At 49.5% G+C, this 16,304-nt stretch overlaps 1 protein-coding gene across 1 annotated transcript in view; it reads right to left on the reverse strand.

The window, feature by feature from the left end:
* TONSL (tonsoku like, DNA repair protein) overlaps positions 1–16,304 on the reverse strand; it is a 130,481-nt gene that overhangs the window by 45,689 nt on the left and 68,488 nt on the right. The window lies entirely within an intron of this gene.

The following is a 16,304-nucleotide window of genomic DNA, read 5'->3' on the forward strand; positions in this document are numbered from 1 at the left end:
CGCTCTGTACGATGATTACACATATGAAGATTCTAACTCGCTATATGTAACTAATATTTATATATATATATATATATATGTATATATTGTACAGGTCGTAGAGGGTGGGTCCTTGAAGGACGCTATATTTCCCCTCTGTTTGGGCTCTGGGCCCTTTAAGGGAGCAAAAGGGGTTAACTCATTGATCAGAGGAAGTGGGTTTAAGAAGGACAGGAAGTTGTAGATTGGGTGTGGTGGAGCATAGAGGAGACTGTGGATGGTGAATGTGGACTTTTGTACAGCCGAGAAGGTGCATGTCAGTGTGCTGACTGGGAGCCCATTGCCAGGGGAAGCTACCCTCTTCAAAAGTTGGGACTGTTTGACTGCAAAAGCAGCTCTGAACTCTTCAAGTCGGTGAGACTGTCTTTTCCTTGTTGTGTTTCTTTTGCTGCTATGAAGCCTGTTTAAGTTAATAAACATTTCTTTGGTTGCAACGCCTGTGTCCTGCGATCCAGCTGATCCCCCCAAACATTACAAGTGGTGGAGGATGCGGGCAGGACTGAGTAACAGGCACAAGAAGAAAAAAAAAATTTTTTTTTTTTTTTGCATTGGACTGAAACTGACATTTAAAGGGACAGTACACTTGACTTATGTCCTGGGTTAAAGCCGCACTAAAAGCTGAAACAATGGAGGAGCTAATTAAACAGTTATCCCTGGCTAATATGCAAGCGCAAACTCGTCATGAGGAAGCTAATCAGCGCTTAGCAACCCAGCTGGAGGTACAACAAGCTCACCACAAAGAGGCTCTGGCTCAGCAACAAGAAAGTACTCACCTGTTGGTAACCCAGCTGGCCGCCCAGCAAGGAGCTATACAGACTCAGGTGAAGGCCTTACAAGAGGTAGTACAGCACCTTTCCCAGAGTCATGAACAGGCAGCGGTTACCCCTAGCAACCAGGTGACGGTGAGGGCCAGTCATTTCCTGCAGAAGCTGTCTCTGAGTGATGATGTAGAGGCATTCCTTGCTACGTTTGAGAGGACGGCAGAGAGAGAAGGGTGGCCCCAGGACCAGTGGGCCGGTCTCATTGCTCCTTTCCTCACCGGAGATCCTCAAAAGGCCTACTTTGATCTACCACCTGAAGAAGCGAAAGTCTATGAACGATTAAAGGCAGAAATTTTGGCTCATCTGGGGGTAACTACGGCTGTTCGGGCCCAACGAGTGCACCAGTGGAAATATTGTCCAGACCGGCCACCAAGGTCCCAAATGCATGACCTGGTGCAACTGGTAAAAAAATGGCTGCAGCCAGAGGTGTTGTCTGGCCTCCAAATTGTGGAACGAGTTGTGTTGGACCGATACCTGAGGTCCCTGCCAGACGACCTTCAACGATGGGTCAGCCATGGAGACCCCACAACAGTGAACCACCTTGTTGAGATGGTGGAACGATATACGGTAGTGGAGGATCTTCTTGGCCCTACCAAGCGCCAAGGCCCCAGCACGTCTCGGCCGGTTCGGCCAACTGCAGCCGCTCGGATGGAAATCCCACGGAACCCTGGAGCACCAATTCCACAAGGCCAGGAGTCACTCCTTGTGCCTTCTCAGAGGCCTGTTCCTGCTCGGAAAGTGGGGGATATACAATGTTGGCGGTGTCATTCCTGGGGCCATACCCGGGCACACTGCCCACTGCAAGAAGAGCCCATGGAATGCGGGGTCCTCCAAAAGGTGTCTTTTTATGCCGAGTGTTCGAGTGTGAAGTTCGAGTAAACCACCTTCCTGCCAGGGCTTTGTTGGACTCAGGAAGCATGGTGACCCTGGTTCATCCTAGAGTTTTTTGGGAGAATCGGCCCAGTAAGCAAAACTTTACGGGTCGTGTGCATTCACGGAGACACTAGAGAGTACCCTCTCATCTTGGTGTCCATCTCCACGGCATGTGGCACTGGTACTCAAGAGGTGGGGGTGGTGAAAAACTTAGTGCATGATGTGATCATAGGACGAGACTGTCCGTTGTTTGTAAAATTGTGGGAACAAGGACAACCACATGAATGGCCCAGAGACTGGGGAGAAACGTCCTCTGTTCCTGCTGTTGAGGAAAGTAATCCTGAACTGCCAAATTTTGTGAAGGTTGAACTGGATAAAGTAATGTTGAAACTGTTGAGGATGCCAAAATACATGGTCCACAGACCAACCTGAATACTGAGGGGGGGGGAACCTTCTCCTCTTCAGGTGATGCTGGGGGAAGAGGAGGAGGAAGTGGCCTCTACCCCTGCTCTACCAGATTTGGGTGTTACCCAGGGGGCATTTGGTACTGCTCAGATGCAGGACCCCACTTTGGCCCGGGCACGGGAACAGGTTGTGGTAGTAAATGGAGTTCCACAAGAGCCAGGGGCAAATGAGCGATGGCCACACTTTGCAGTATGCAATGAATTGCTTTATCGGGTTAACCAAATAAGAGGAGATGTGGTAGACCAATTATTGGTACCCCAACAATATAGACGGAAGGTTCTTGACCTGGCCCATAACGATGTTTTAGGGGGACACCTAGGAGTGGAGAAGACAGAAGCACGAATCACCGACCGGTTTTACTGGCCAGGTCTGAAAGCAGAGGTAAAGAAATACTGTGCCTCCTGTCCCACCTGTCAGTTAACCGCTCCGGTGACTCACTTCCGTAGCCCTTTGGTCCCTCTGCCTATAATTGAGGTCCCATTTGAAAGGATAGCGATGGATATAGTGGGTCCCTTGGTAAAGTCTGCTCGAGGTCACTCCTATATACTGGTGATCCTTGACTATGCCACCAGATATCCAGAGGCGCTACCCCTGCGGAATACCTCCTCTAAGACTATTGCTCGGGAGTTATTCCAATTGTTCACACGAACTGGATTTCCTAAGGAAATCCTCACGGACCAGGGCACTCCGTTTATGTCGAGGGTTATGGCCGATGTGTGCAAGCTGTTTCGGATTAAACAGCTGCGCACATCAGTATACCATCCCCAAACAGACGGCTTGGTAGAGCGCTTTAATAAGACTCTGAAGTCAATGATCAAGAGAGTGGTACAAAGAGATGGGAAAGACTGGGACTGCCTGTTACCAGCTCTCCTATTTGCTATTCGGGAAGTGCCTCAGGCCTCCACGGGGTTTTCACCCTTTGAGTTGGTGTATGGGCGGAGACCTCGTGGATTGCTTGATTTTGTTAAAGAGGAATGGGAAAGTAAATCTATTCAGCATAAGAGTGTTCTTGAATATGTCTCCCAAATGCAGGAAAGGATCATGAGTGTGATGCCCCTGGTCAAGGAACATTTGCAAACAGCCCAGGAGGCTCAACGGAGGGTATATAATAGGGCCGCTAAAATAAGGCACTTCCAAGTGGGGGATCGAGTGGCGATACTGATTCCCACTGTGGAAAAATTGATTTTTGTAAGATCTTACTGTAAAATCCTTTTCTCTTAAGCTCATTGACAGACGTAGTCTTCTTGATTCTCAAGAGCTGGGTTATGTTGTCTCCGCAGGAGTAGGACTAGGCAGAATGACAAAACGTTCTGGCTCCACCTTAGGGGCAGTCCCTGAGGGTATATCCTCCCTCTCTCTGCTACAGGGAATCAGTTCTGTTTAAAGCAGTACAGAGAATTTAACCCAACCCAACTCAATGATAGAGGGGCGGGTACTACGTCTGTCAATGAGCTTAAGAGAAAAGGATTTTACGGTAAGTTCTTACAAAAATCCATTTTTCTCTATCGCTCATTGACAGACGTAGTCTTCTTGATTCTCAAGAGCTGGGACATCCAGAAGCAGTGCCACAAATGAGGGGTGGGATTGACAAAATCAAATCCAATCTAGTAGGCCCAACCGGTGCCAAACTAGAAGTTTTAAAGGCTCATTATAAACAAAGAATGAGACTAAAGAAAAATTTTCCAACGGAAAAAACCCTCGAGGTAGACCACTGGTCTCCTCAAATTGCGGCCTGCAAAACCTTGCGGCCAAACGAGGCATCAGACGATGCCATTACATCAACTTTATAATGTTTAGAAAAGGTATGTACCGACGACCAGGTAGCCGCCTTGCACACCTGGACCACTGACGCCTGATGGCGAAAGGCCCATGACGCACTAAGTGCCCGAGTGGAGTGCGCCTTAACAGGGAACGGGGGCTCCCGACCCTTAATAGAATAAGCCTGTACTACCGTCTGTCTGATCCATCTGGAAATGGTCGCGGCAGATGCAGGCAACCCCTTTTTGGGTCCATCTGGGATCACAAAAAGTGAATCCGTCTTGCGAAACGAGTCTGTCGTTTTCAAGTATACGCTGATCGCCCGGACCACATCCAAGGAGTGCAAAGCAAATTCCCGAGGATGACTGGGCTTAGGACACAGGGAAGGTAATACAATTTCTTCATTCAGATGAAATTCTGAAACCACTTTTGGTAGAAAGGATGGATTCGGACGAAGAACCACCTTATCTCTATGAACCACCAGATATGGTGAACGACAAGATAATGCGGCCAGTTCTGACACCCTGCGTGCAGAAGTAATAGCCACCAAGAAGGCCACCTTCTGGGACAACGTGGGTAGAGGAATCTCCCTAATATCTTCAAAGGGAGGTTTCTGAAGAACCGACAACACTAAATTAAGATCCCAGGGGGGTAATGGCGCGTGCACTGGCGGAGCCAGATGTCGCACCCCCTGGATGAAATTCCGCACCAAGGAATGAGTAGCCAAAGGCTTCTGAAAGAAGATGGCTAATGCTGAGACCTGACCCTTGATAGTACTCAAGGCCAGTTTCTGCTCAACCCCTTGTTGCAGAAAAGCCAATATTCGACTAATCGAATAAGACCGAGGACGGAACCCCAAAGGTTCACACCATGCAATGTAGGACTTCCATGTGCGATGATAAATCTTTCTGGAAGTCGCTTTCCTTGCTTCAACTAGAGTAGGAATAACTGAAGCTGACAAACCTTTGTCCTTCAGCACCTGGGTCTCAATAGCCAGGCCGTTAAAGCCAGCGATCGTAAAGCAGGATGGAAGATCGGTCCCTGAGACAGTAGATCCTCCCTGAGAGGAAGTCTCCACGGGACGTCCGCCACCAGTCTGACCATGTCGGCGTACCAAGCTCGACGAGGCCAGTCCGGAGCTACCAGGATTACTGGGATTCCTTCCTCCTCTACCCTGCGAAGAAGTCTTGGCAGTAACGCGAGAGGAGGGAAGGCATATATTAGCTGGTATTGCCCCCACGGGGCGATCAGTGCGTCTGCGGTTTCTGCTAGAGGATCGCGGGAGCGAGCCACGAATCTCTGAACTTTCCTGTTGAATCGTGATGCCAACAGATCCACATCCGGGGTGCCCCACCGCAGGCACAACTGGTGGAAAACGTCTGGATGGAGGGACCATTCCCCCTGATCCAGGGTCTGACGGCTGAGATAATCTGCCTGCCAATTCTCCACCCCCGGAATGAACACCGCAGAGATTGCTGGAACAAATCGTTCCGCCCAGCGAAGAATGCAAGCCACTTCTTTGGCCGCTCGGGCACTCTTGGTGCCCCCCTGGTGATTGACATAAGCCACGGCCGTGGCATTGTCCGACTGGATCCGAACCGAGCTGCCCTGGAGCTGCTCGGTCCAGTGAATCAGACAAAGTCTGATCGCTCTCAGTTCCAATACATTTATCGGTAACCTGGATTCTTCCGGGGACCAAAGTCCCTGGACAGATAACTGACCGAGAATTCCTCCCCATCCGGATAGACTGGCATCCGTGGTCACTGTCGTCCAATATATTGGCAGAAATGACTTTCCCTGGCTGAGCATCGAAGACCGAAGCCACCATACCAGAGACTCTCTGGTCTGTTTGCTCAATCGGATCTGATTGTCCAGAGATTCCGGATTCCGATTCCATCTGAGAAGAATCTCTTGCTGAAGAATTCGGGTATGGGACTGGGCAAATGGGACTGCTTCGAACGAAGCCACCATCAACCCCAGAACCCTCATGCAAGTCCGAAGGGAAGACCAGCTGTTGGACAGTAACAACTGGACTGCAGATTGAATCTTTCGGAGTTTCCCTACCGGAAGGAAAACTCTTGTCCTGACTGTGTCTAGAATTAGACCCAGATATTCGAGCCTCTGGGTGGGAACCAGAAATGACTTTTGCTGGTTCACCAGCCACCCGAATTCCTGTAAAGAAATCATAGTAATTTCTATGTTTTGTAGCAAGGTCTGAGGAGACTCTGCATGAAGCAGAAGATCGTCTAGGTAACCTAGAATCGATATACCTCTTTGGCGCAGAAGTGCCAACATTGGGGCCAACACCTTTGTGAAGACCCGCGGAGCCGTGGCGAGACCGAAAGGTAACGCCACAAACTGATAGTGGTTCTCTTCTACGGAAAAGCGTAGAAACCGCTGATGTCCTGCGAAAATGGGAATGTGAAGATAGGCGTCCTTGATGTCTATGGACGCTAGGACATCCCCTGGATGCAGGAAGGCTGCTACCGTGCGAATGGACTCCATTCTGAATCTTCTTATGTTGACGAAAGAATTGAGTGCACTTAAGTCCAGAATTGGACGTACTTTGCCCTCTTTCCTGGGTATTGTAAACAGGTTTGAATAAAACCCTTGAAACCGTTCTGTCCAAGGAACGTGGACAACCACTCCTTGTTGTAGTAAATCTGTGACTGCTCTCCGCAGATCTTCTAAACGATCTGCGGATAGTCGGATATTGGAAGGGAAGAATCGCGCCGGTGGGAGAGATCGAAACTCGATCTTGTACCCTGACCTTATGACTTCGCAAACCCATTTGTCCGGGATTCTGGAAAGCCATGGATCCGGGAACCGGCGAAGACGTCCCCCCACCCCAGTTATGGGTGGGGGCGCACCTTCAGGCTTTGGATGGTTTATCTTCAGGTCTGGAGGGGGCGGGCTTTTGCTTGCCCGACCAACGACCCCTGACGCCTCCTGCAGGAGCTTTGGAGGACTTAGTTTTTTCACCCGCTGGACGAAAAAACCTCTTGTGAGCAGAAAAAGAAGGCCCTCGTCTTTGACGAGTTCCTCTACCTTTAAAATTTAGCGGTAAAAAGGTGCTTTTTCCACCGGTGAGATCCTTAATGATCTCATCTAAGTTGGCTCCAAATAGACGCTCTCCTGAAAAGGGGATATTAGCCAATGCTTTTTTGGAACCTTGGTCGGCTAACCAACCTTTTAGCCACAGTGTAGGCCTGAGAACCACTGCTGAGACTGATGCTCGCGCCATTAATGGAGTGGCGTCTAACGTCGCATCACATACAAACTGTAACCCCTGTATCATTTGTTCCAACAAATCTGATACCGCCTGAGGGACCTCTTCTAAGTCCCGGCGTAACCACTTGGTCCATTCAGTTACAGCCTGCGAAACCAGACCAATAGCAATTATTGGTCTGAAAGCTGATCCAATCAAGGAAAACATGGTGCGAGACATAGCTTCTATCTTGCGATCCACTGGATCTTTAAAAGACGGAGCGTCTTCTAAAGGAATAACCGTGGCTTTATTCAATCTAGCAATTGGTGAATCCACCACAGGTGGTTCTGTCCATTTCTTAATAAGGGTTTCCTCAAACGGATAACGCCTGTCAATGCGTTTGGAAATATTAAAAGTGCGTTTTGGCAGACTCCATTCTTCTTTGATTGGATTGCCAAAACATTTGGGCAATGGAAAAACCTTCGCCACTTTGATGCGTTTTTTAGTCCCAAAAGGGATCTCAGTTTCAGCTATTTCTGATGGAATACCCTGTAACCTTAAGGTCTCTTGAACAGATACAATGAGTGCGTTTACCAACGCTTCCTCTCGGGCTATGGCGGATGCCGAAACATCCTCCTCACTGTCTGAAGAGACAGGACCCGAGACACCAATACCAGATGAAGTACCTGCAACTGCAGAAATAGGCTCAGAGTCTGAATCCGAGGTTTCAGATAATAAGGGGTTAGGCGGGGGTCGCTTTCTTGCGCCCTGTCCCTGACAAGCCACTTCCACCCGGGACACAAAAGTTTCCATAATGGCTGACAAAGATTCAATTGTCAATGGGGTGCTGGAGGATCCCGCAGACCCCTCGAGGGGATCCGGAGGAGATACATGAGTGGCAGGGTCCATGTTAATACAGGACACCTATGCCAGCAAAACAAAAAAACTTTTTTTTTTTTTTTTTTTTTGTGTGTCTCCCCCTAGCGCAATAGCGCCCCTCAGAGTACCTGCTTCTCGATCCCAGAGAGAGAGAGAGGGACCCCCAAGGCTCACCAACCGATGCAGTGCAGTTTCCAACAAACTGCAGCCAGCGTCTGTCTTACACAGACTGGAAGGAGCTGTTTGCTTTTTCCCGGGCAGAAGGCGTGGCTCCGCCCCCTGTGTACGCCTTCCGGCGTTCCCAGCCCTCCACGAGGAAGCTGGGCTCACAAAACATGGCCGCCCCCATAGAGGAGACATAAGACTCCAAAAACATGGCGGCCGGCGTGACCTGAGGACATACATGCATTCGGTCTACGGCAAAATGGCGGCGGACCGCCGATATCGTCTTCCCAGCACATCCACCTGCACTCTGCTAAGAGGTGACATATGGATCTACAGAGATACACTGCACATAAGGTAGGATTATACCTCCTATGTTTGCTGTAATGTTACAGTCTGCTGGGTAGAGTGTTAGTTCTTGAACCAAGTCCACTTCCCACAAACACATGCTGTATTACAAGGGGGACTTGTAAGTATCAGATATATACTGACCATATATGGAGGGGCCCATAATACATACTGCCTCATAATGAGGAAAAAAGGGAACGTTTACTCACCATACCGAACCGACAGGCACCCTCTCTTCACAATACCCTCTCCACCGGGGTGGGGGTTTGTGGACGCCTCGACTCTCTGGTACCTGGCGTCCAAGCGAGACTTTTAACTCGCAAAGTCAGTCCCTTTACTGGGACTCCGTCGCGGCCGACCCAGCGCACTGGTCTGCACGCGCTCGTAGGCAGAAACCGGGGTGACCACTGGATCTCAACATCCAGCCCGTCGCCCGGCCCCGCATACTTACTTGAATGTGTCGCGGCCGACCAAGCGCAATGCCATGGTCTGCACGCGCTCGTAGGCCGGCTGGGGTGACCACAAGTGTCGCCCAGTCCGGCATTTTTTGCTTGAAGATCTCACAGGAAAAACACTGGAGAAAAACTACCTAAAAAATGTCTTTTTCTTAAAGAAAAAAAGTCTTGCCAGGACCAAAAGATCCCAGCAAGGAACTTAGGTCCTTAATCCTGACTAGACAGAAAAAAAACTGATTCCCTGTAGCAGAGAGAGGGAGGATATACCCTCAGGGACTGCCCCTAAGGTGGAGCCAGAACGTTTTGTCATTCTGCCTAGTCCTACTCCTGCGGAGACAACATAACCCAGCTCTTGAGAATCAAGAAGACTACGTCTGTCAATGAGCGATAGAGAAAGTAAGTTCTTGGCCAGATGGCAAGGTCCCTTTGAAATTGTGGAAAAAATAGGGGAGGTAAATTATAGAGTCCACCAACCAGGCAAGAGGAAGCCGTATCAAATATATCACGTAAACTTGTTAAAGCCCTGGATGGACAGGGAACCGGTGACCTCCCTGGCTGGTGTAAGACTTGAACCTCAGGTTGGTGTGGAGAGTGTCCAAGTAGCAAATACACTGTCTAAAATCCAAAGTCAGCAAGCAAAGGAGTTCTTGCAGAGAAATAAAGAAAATTTTTCAGACTTGCCAGGTCTTACTACGGTTATCGAGCATGATGTTATCACGGAACCAGGGGTCAAAGTTTGTGTCCGGCCGTACCGTATCCCGGAAGCTCAGAGAAAGGCCGTTTCAGAGGAAGTAAAGAAGATGTTAGACCTGGATGTTATTGAAGAATCGCAGAGTGAGTGGTCAAGCCCAATTGTGTTGGTACCAAAGCCCAATGGGACTCTGCGGTTCTGCAATGATTTCCGTAAACTTAATGAAGTTTCAAAGTTTGATGCCTACCCTATGCCCCGGGTGGATGAGCTTATCGAGAGACTAGGCCCAGCCAGGTATATCACCACCTTAGACCTTACTAAGGGGTATTGGCAAATCCCCCTGACTAAGGCTGCCAGAGAGAAAACTGCTTTTTCTACCCCAGAGGGGAGTTTTCAGTACAAAAGAATGCCTTTTGGACTACAAACTGCTCCAGCCACCTTCCAGCGAGCAATGGATAGGGTTTTACGACCTCATCGAGAGTATGCCTCCGTATATTTGGATGACATAGTCATTTTTAGCAGAGACTGGGAATCACACTTGCCTAAAGTCCAGGCAGTGCTGGACTCCCTTTGGAAGGAGGGGTTCACAGTGAATCCAGAAAAATGTGCGTTGGGAATGGAGGAGGTGAAATACCTGGGGTATATCGTAGGTAGAGGGCTGGTAAAACCTCAGGTCAACAAGGTAGAGGCGATACAGAACTGGCCCCGCCCCCTAACAAAGAAGCAGGTACGTGCATTCCTGGGCATAGTGGGATACTACAGGAGGTTTGTACCCAACTTTGCCACATTGGCGGCTCCACTGACCGATCTGACTAAGGGTCGGACGTCGGTCATGGTTGAGTGGAATGCAGATGCTGAAAGGGCTTTTTTGGAGCTTAAGTCAGCACTGTGCCAACACCCTGTCCTGATAGCGCCAAACTTTTCAAGAGAATTCATTGTCCAGACTGACGCTTCAGATACGGGGTTAGGAGCAGTCCTGTCACAGGTTGTTCAGGGTGAGGAGCACCCGGTAGTCTTCCTCAGTAGGAAGCTGACACCAGCGGAGAAAAACTATGCGATAGTTGAGCGAGAGTGTTTAGCCATTAAGTGGGCCTTAGAATCCCTCAGGTATTATCTCTTGGGGAGGAAATTTAGGCTGATTTCGGACCATGCTCCTTTAACATGGATGAGACAAAGTAAAGGGACTAATGCCAGGATTACCCGTTGGTTCCTGGCACTCTAGGAATTTAAATTTGTAGTGGAGCACAGGCCCGGGAGACAGCATCAAAATGCAGATGCCCTCTCTCGAGCCCATTGTCTTAGCTCCACTGTTGCCTCCACCTCCTTGGCGTTGGGGCAGAGGGGGGGGATATGTACAGGTCGTAGAGGGTGGGTCCTTGAAGGACGCTATATTTCCCCTCTGTTTGGGCTCTGGGCCCTTTAAGGGAGCAAAAGGGGTTAACTCATTGATCAGAGGAAGTGGGTTTAAGAAGGACAGGAAGTTGTAGATTGGGTGTGGTGGAGCATAGAGGAGACTGTGGATGGTGAATGTGGACTTTTGTACAGCCGAGAGGGTGCATGTCAGTGTGCTGACTGGGAGCCCATTGCCAGGGGAAGCTACCCTCTTCAAAAGTTGGGACTGTTTGACTGCAAAAGCAGCTCTGAACTCTTCAAGTCGGTGAGACTGTCTTTTCCTTGTTGTGTTTCTTTTGCTGCTATGAAGCCTGTTTAAGTTAATAAACATTTCTTTGGTTGCAACGCCTGTGTCCTGCGATCCAGCTGATCCCCCCAAACATTACAATATATATATATATATATATTATAGTAGTATAGTATATTATATAGTATATTATAGTATATATAGTGTATATATATACTAATATATATATATATATATATAGCTATATATAACTCATTAAAGGGGCACCCTGAAATACTATGATCAGTACTCATATAGTATATATATATATATATATAGTATAGTATATTTATATATATATAGTATATATATATATATATACTATATATAGTATGTGTGTGTGTGTATATATAGCTATATATAACTCATATGGCACACATTAAAGGGGCACCCTGAAATACTACGATCAGTACTCATATGGGACACATTAAAGGGGGCACTCTGAAATACTAAAGGGGCACGCAGACTGCAATAATAAAAGGGCACTCTGGAATACTAAAGGGGCACGCCGACTGCAATAATAAAGGGGCACTCTGACCGTGGGTCATAAAGGAGCTATGTGACTGGGACACATAACGGGGCACTCTGATAGGGACACTGATGTAAAGGAGGACTCTAACGGGGACACTGGATGTAAAGGGGGACTCTGACGGGGACACTGATGTAAAGGGGGACTCTGACTGGGACACTGATGTAAAGGGGGACTCTGACTGGGACACTGATGTAAAGGGGGACTCTGATAGGGAAGCACTAGATGTAAAGGAGCACTCTAATGGGGACACGGATGTAAAGGAGGACTCTGACAGGGACACACTGGATGTAAAGGAGGACTCTGACGGAGGCACAGACACAGGCCAAATTACGGCGGGGGGACATGAACTGCATGACGGCGGGGACACAGGGTGGATGACGGCAGGGACAGGGGCTGAATGACGGCGGGGACACAGGGTGGATGATGGCGGGGAAAGAGGCTGAATGACAGGGGGATACAGGCTGCATGATGAGGGACACACTGATGAGGCACAAATGAGGAGGCACTCATTGGCATGATTTAGACACAGATGGGCATGAGACACAGGTGGGCATAAATAGGGCAGAGATGGGCATGGATGAGGCAGAGATGGGCATGGATGAGGCAGAGATGGGCATGGATGAGGTAGGGGCGGTGCCCATCGGTGTGTACAGCGTGCCAAGAGAGCGCTAAACCAGACATGCAGCGTTCTGTTGACAAATGATCGCTCTGTTATTGGATGGAGCGATCACATGGTAAATGGCCCTGTCGTTGGCCCTTTAACACAATCCGTGGGAAGCGCGATTCGGATGTCTCTGTACGCCCTCCCAGAATAGGCCGACCACGCTGTAGCCATCATTGGGCTATGCCCTGGTTGACAAGTAGTTAATCCCCATAGTCTTAGCTATCCGATATTACCCGTAAAGCGGGGCTTTGCATTACTTATGTTCTGCAATATTTGGCCAAACTCGATCACAATGCCAGTCTCTGTGAAAATTAGGCATTGCCCCCAAAAAATGTGTGTGGCTACTGGAGGTCCTCTAGTATAAGTTTGCCAAGTATGGTGCCCTGAACCCCCGTGGTTTGGGCTCTACATTTATAGAAGCTTGGCCTGCTATGTTAATCTATGGCAGAGTCTTAGTCTGGAAATTTGAGGGGCTACAGCTAGGACCCCAAATGAGTCCGGGGGCCATATTTGGCACAGAGGTAGGGGGGTCCTTCCTTTACCACCCCAAACATTTTGGGGTTTGTTAGCTCAAAATTTCCTGATCAACTTTTTCTAGGGCCCCTTGAGTGTATGTGGCCCCCTGGGCCATACGGCACAGAAGGGAGTGCTGGATACCATTGGACTATTCTGCGGTGGTCAGCTAAAGTCTACCCCAATGCAGGTCCCTGTGAAAATAAAGCATTGGCCCCAAACAAATGTATGTGCCAAATTTGGTGCCCCTGAGCACCGTGGTTCGGCTACCACAGGGCCCTACATTTAAGCTAGCCTGGCCCATTATGTTAATCTATGGTGCAGCCGCGATCAGGAATTTGAGGGGCCACAGATTGGGCCCCAAATTAGTCCAGAGGCCCAGAGGTAGGGAAGGTCTTCCTTTACCACCTCTACATTTTTGAGGTCGCTAGCCTGAAGTTTTATGGTCAGCTTTTTAGGGGGCCCCTTGGGAGTGTGTGGCCCTCGGGCACTAATGCGGAGTGGGGATTGGTGAGTACTGCAGGAATCTCTGGACTCTTAGCTATTTAACAATATTTGCAGAGCCTGGCTCTGCAGTTCCTATGTCCTGCGGTGGTTGGGCAAATTCCACCCCCATGAAGGTCCTCATGAAAATTAAGCATTGGCCCCAAAAAAATTTTGTGGCCCCTGGGGGTCCTCTAGTAACCCTATACCAAGTTTGGTGCCCCTGGGCAACATCGTTCCGCTACCGTGGGGCCCTAGATTTAGGCTAGTTTGGCCTAGCCTATGGTAATATATGGCGCAGTAGGGAATTTTGGAGGGGCCACAACGTGGGCCCCAAACATGTTCAGGGAACCTGGACTCTTTCAGGGCCTGGGCTGTGGCCCCCTCAAATTCCCACCCCCATCAGAGTCATGGATTAACATAGCGGGCCAATGTACCATAAATTTAGTGCCCTGTGGTACCCAAATCACGGGGGGGATATGGTCACCAAACTTGGTACAGGGATACTAGCTGACCCCCAGGGTCACACACATTTCTTTGTGGACGATGCCTAATTTTCACGAGGACTGGCATGGGCGTCAAATTTGCACAAATACTGTAGAACATAGGTACCAGTGAGCCCTGCTCCGCAGGTAACATTGGATAGCTAAGAATATTGGGATTAATATGGTTTCCAGCAGTCCCTTCTCCACGGTACTGCCCCAGGGCCACACACTCCCAAAAGGCCCCTGAAAAAGTTGACCAGAAAATTTCAGGCTAGCTACTCCAACATTTTCAGAGTGGTAAAGGAAGATCTCCCCTACCACTGTGCCAAATATGGTCCCCTGGACTTGCTTGGTGCCCGAGCTGGGGCCCTGCAACTGTGCCCACTCGAAGATTGCCATACTGCACCAAGCTGACCTAAATTATGGGCCTAGTGGTACCTGAACCCTGGTGGCTAGGGGCCTCAAACGTGGCAGGGGCCACATGCTTTTTTCAGGACCTTAATTGTTACAGGGACCTGCATAGGGGTCGATTTGGCTAACCACTATGGAATACAGGAACTGCAGAGCAGCGCTATACAGATACTGCTGAATAGCTAAGAGTCCAGCTAAGAGTCCAGGGATTCCTGCAATATCCAGCACTCCCCGCTGCATGGTACGGGCCGGGGGCCGCAAACTCTCAAGTGGCCCTGGAAATAGCTCGGGCCCCAAATTAGTCTGGGGGGCCATATTTTGCACGGAGGTAGGGGAGGGCTCCCTTTACCAAGCATTTTGGAGTCGCTAGCCCAAAATGTACTGGTCAACTATTTCCAGGGCCACTTGAGAGTTTGCGGCCCTCGGCCCGTACCATGCAGCGGGGAGTGCTGGATATTGCAGGAATCCCTGGAAATAGTTGACCAGTACATTTTGGGCTAGCGACTAAAAAGCTGACCATAAAACTTCAGGCTAGCGACCTCAAAAATGTAGAGGTGTTAAAGGAAGACCTTCCCTACCTCTGGGCCTCTGGACTAATTTGGGGCCCGATCTGTGGCCCCTCAAATTCCTGATCGCGGCTGCACCATAGATTAACATAATGGGCCAGGCTAGCTTAAATGTAGGGCCCTGTGGTAGCCGAACCACGGTGCTCAGGGGCACCAAATTTGGCACATACATTTGTTTGGGGCCAATGCTTTATTTTCACAGGGACCTGCATTGGGGTAGACTTTAGCTGACCACCGCAGAATAGTCCAATGGTATCCAGCACTCCCTGCTGTGCCGTATGGCCCGGGGGCCACATACTCTCAAGGGGCCCTAGAAAAAGTTGATCAGGAAATTTTGAGCTAACAAACCCCAAAATGTTTGGGGTGGTAAAGGAAGGACCCCCCTACCTCTGTGCCAAATATGGCCCCCGGACTCATTTGTAGCCCCTCAAATTTCCAGACTAAGACTCTGCCATAGATTAACATAGCAGGCCAAGCTTCTATAAATGTAGAGCCCAAACCACGGGGGTTCAGGGCACCATACTTGGCAAACTTATACTAGAGGACCTCCAGTAGCCACACACATTTTTTGGGGGCAACGCCTAATTTTCACAGAGACTGGCATTGTGATCGAGTTTGGCCAAATATTGCAGAACATAAGTAATGCAAAGCCCCGCTTTACGGGTAATATCGGATAGCTAAGACTATGGGGATTAACTACTTGTCAACCAGGGCATAGCCCGATGATGGCTACAGCGTGGTCGGCCTATTCTGGGAGGGCGTACAGAGACATCCGAATCGCGCTTCCCACGGATTGTGTTAAAGGGCCAACGACAGGGCCATTTACCATGTGATCGCTCCATCCAATAACAGAGCGATCATTTGTCAACAGAACGCTGCATGTCTGGTTTAGCTCTCTCTTCGCACGCTGTACAAACCGATGGGCACCGCCCCTACCTCATCCATGCCCATCTCTACCTCATCCATGCCCATCTCTGCCTCATCCATGCCCATCTCTGCCCTATTTATGCCCACCTGTGTCTCATGCCCATCTGTGTCTAAATCATGCCAATGAGTGCCTCCTCATTTGTGCCTCATCAGTGTGTCCCTCATCATGCAGCCTGTATCCCCCTGTCATTCAGCCTCTTTCCCCGCCGTCATCCACCCTGTGTCCCCGCCGTAATTTGGCCTGTGTCTGTGCCTCCGTCAGAGTCCTCCTTTACATCCGTGTCCCTATCAGAGTGCCCCGTTATGTGTCCCAGTCACATAGCTCCTTTATGACCCACGGTCAGAG

Source organism: Pelophylax lessonae (assembly GCF_965119305.1).
Source record: "Pelophylax lessonae genome assembly, contig: HAP1_SCAFFOLD_267, whole genome shotgun sequence".
NCBI lineage: Eukaryota > Metazoa > Chordata > Amphibia > Anura > Ranidae > Pelophylax > Pelophylax lessonae.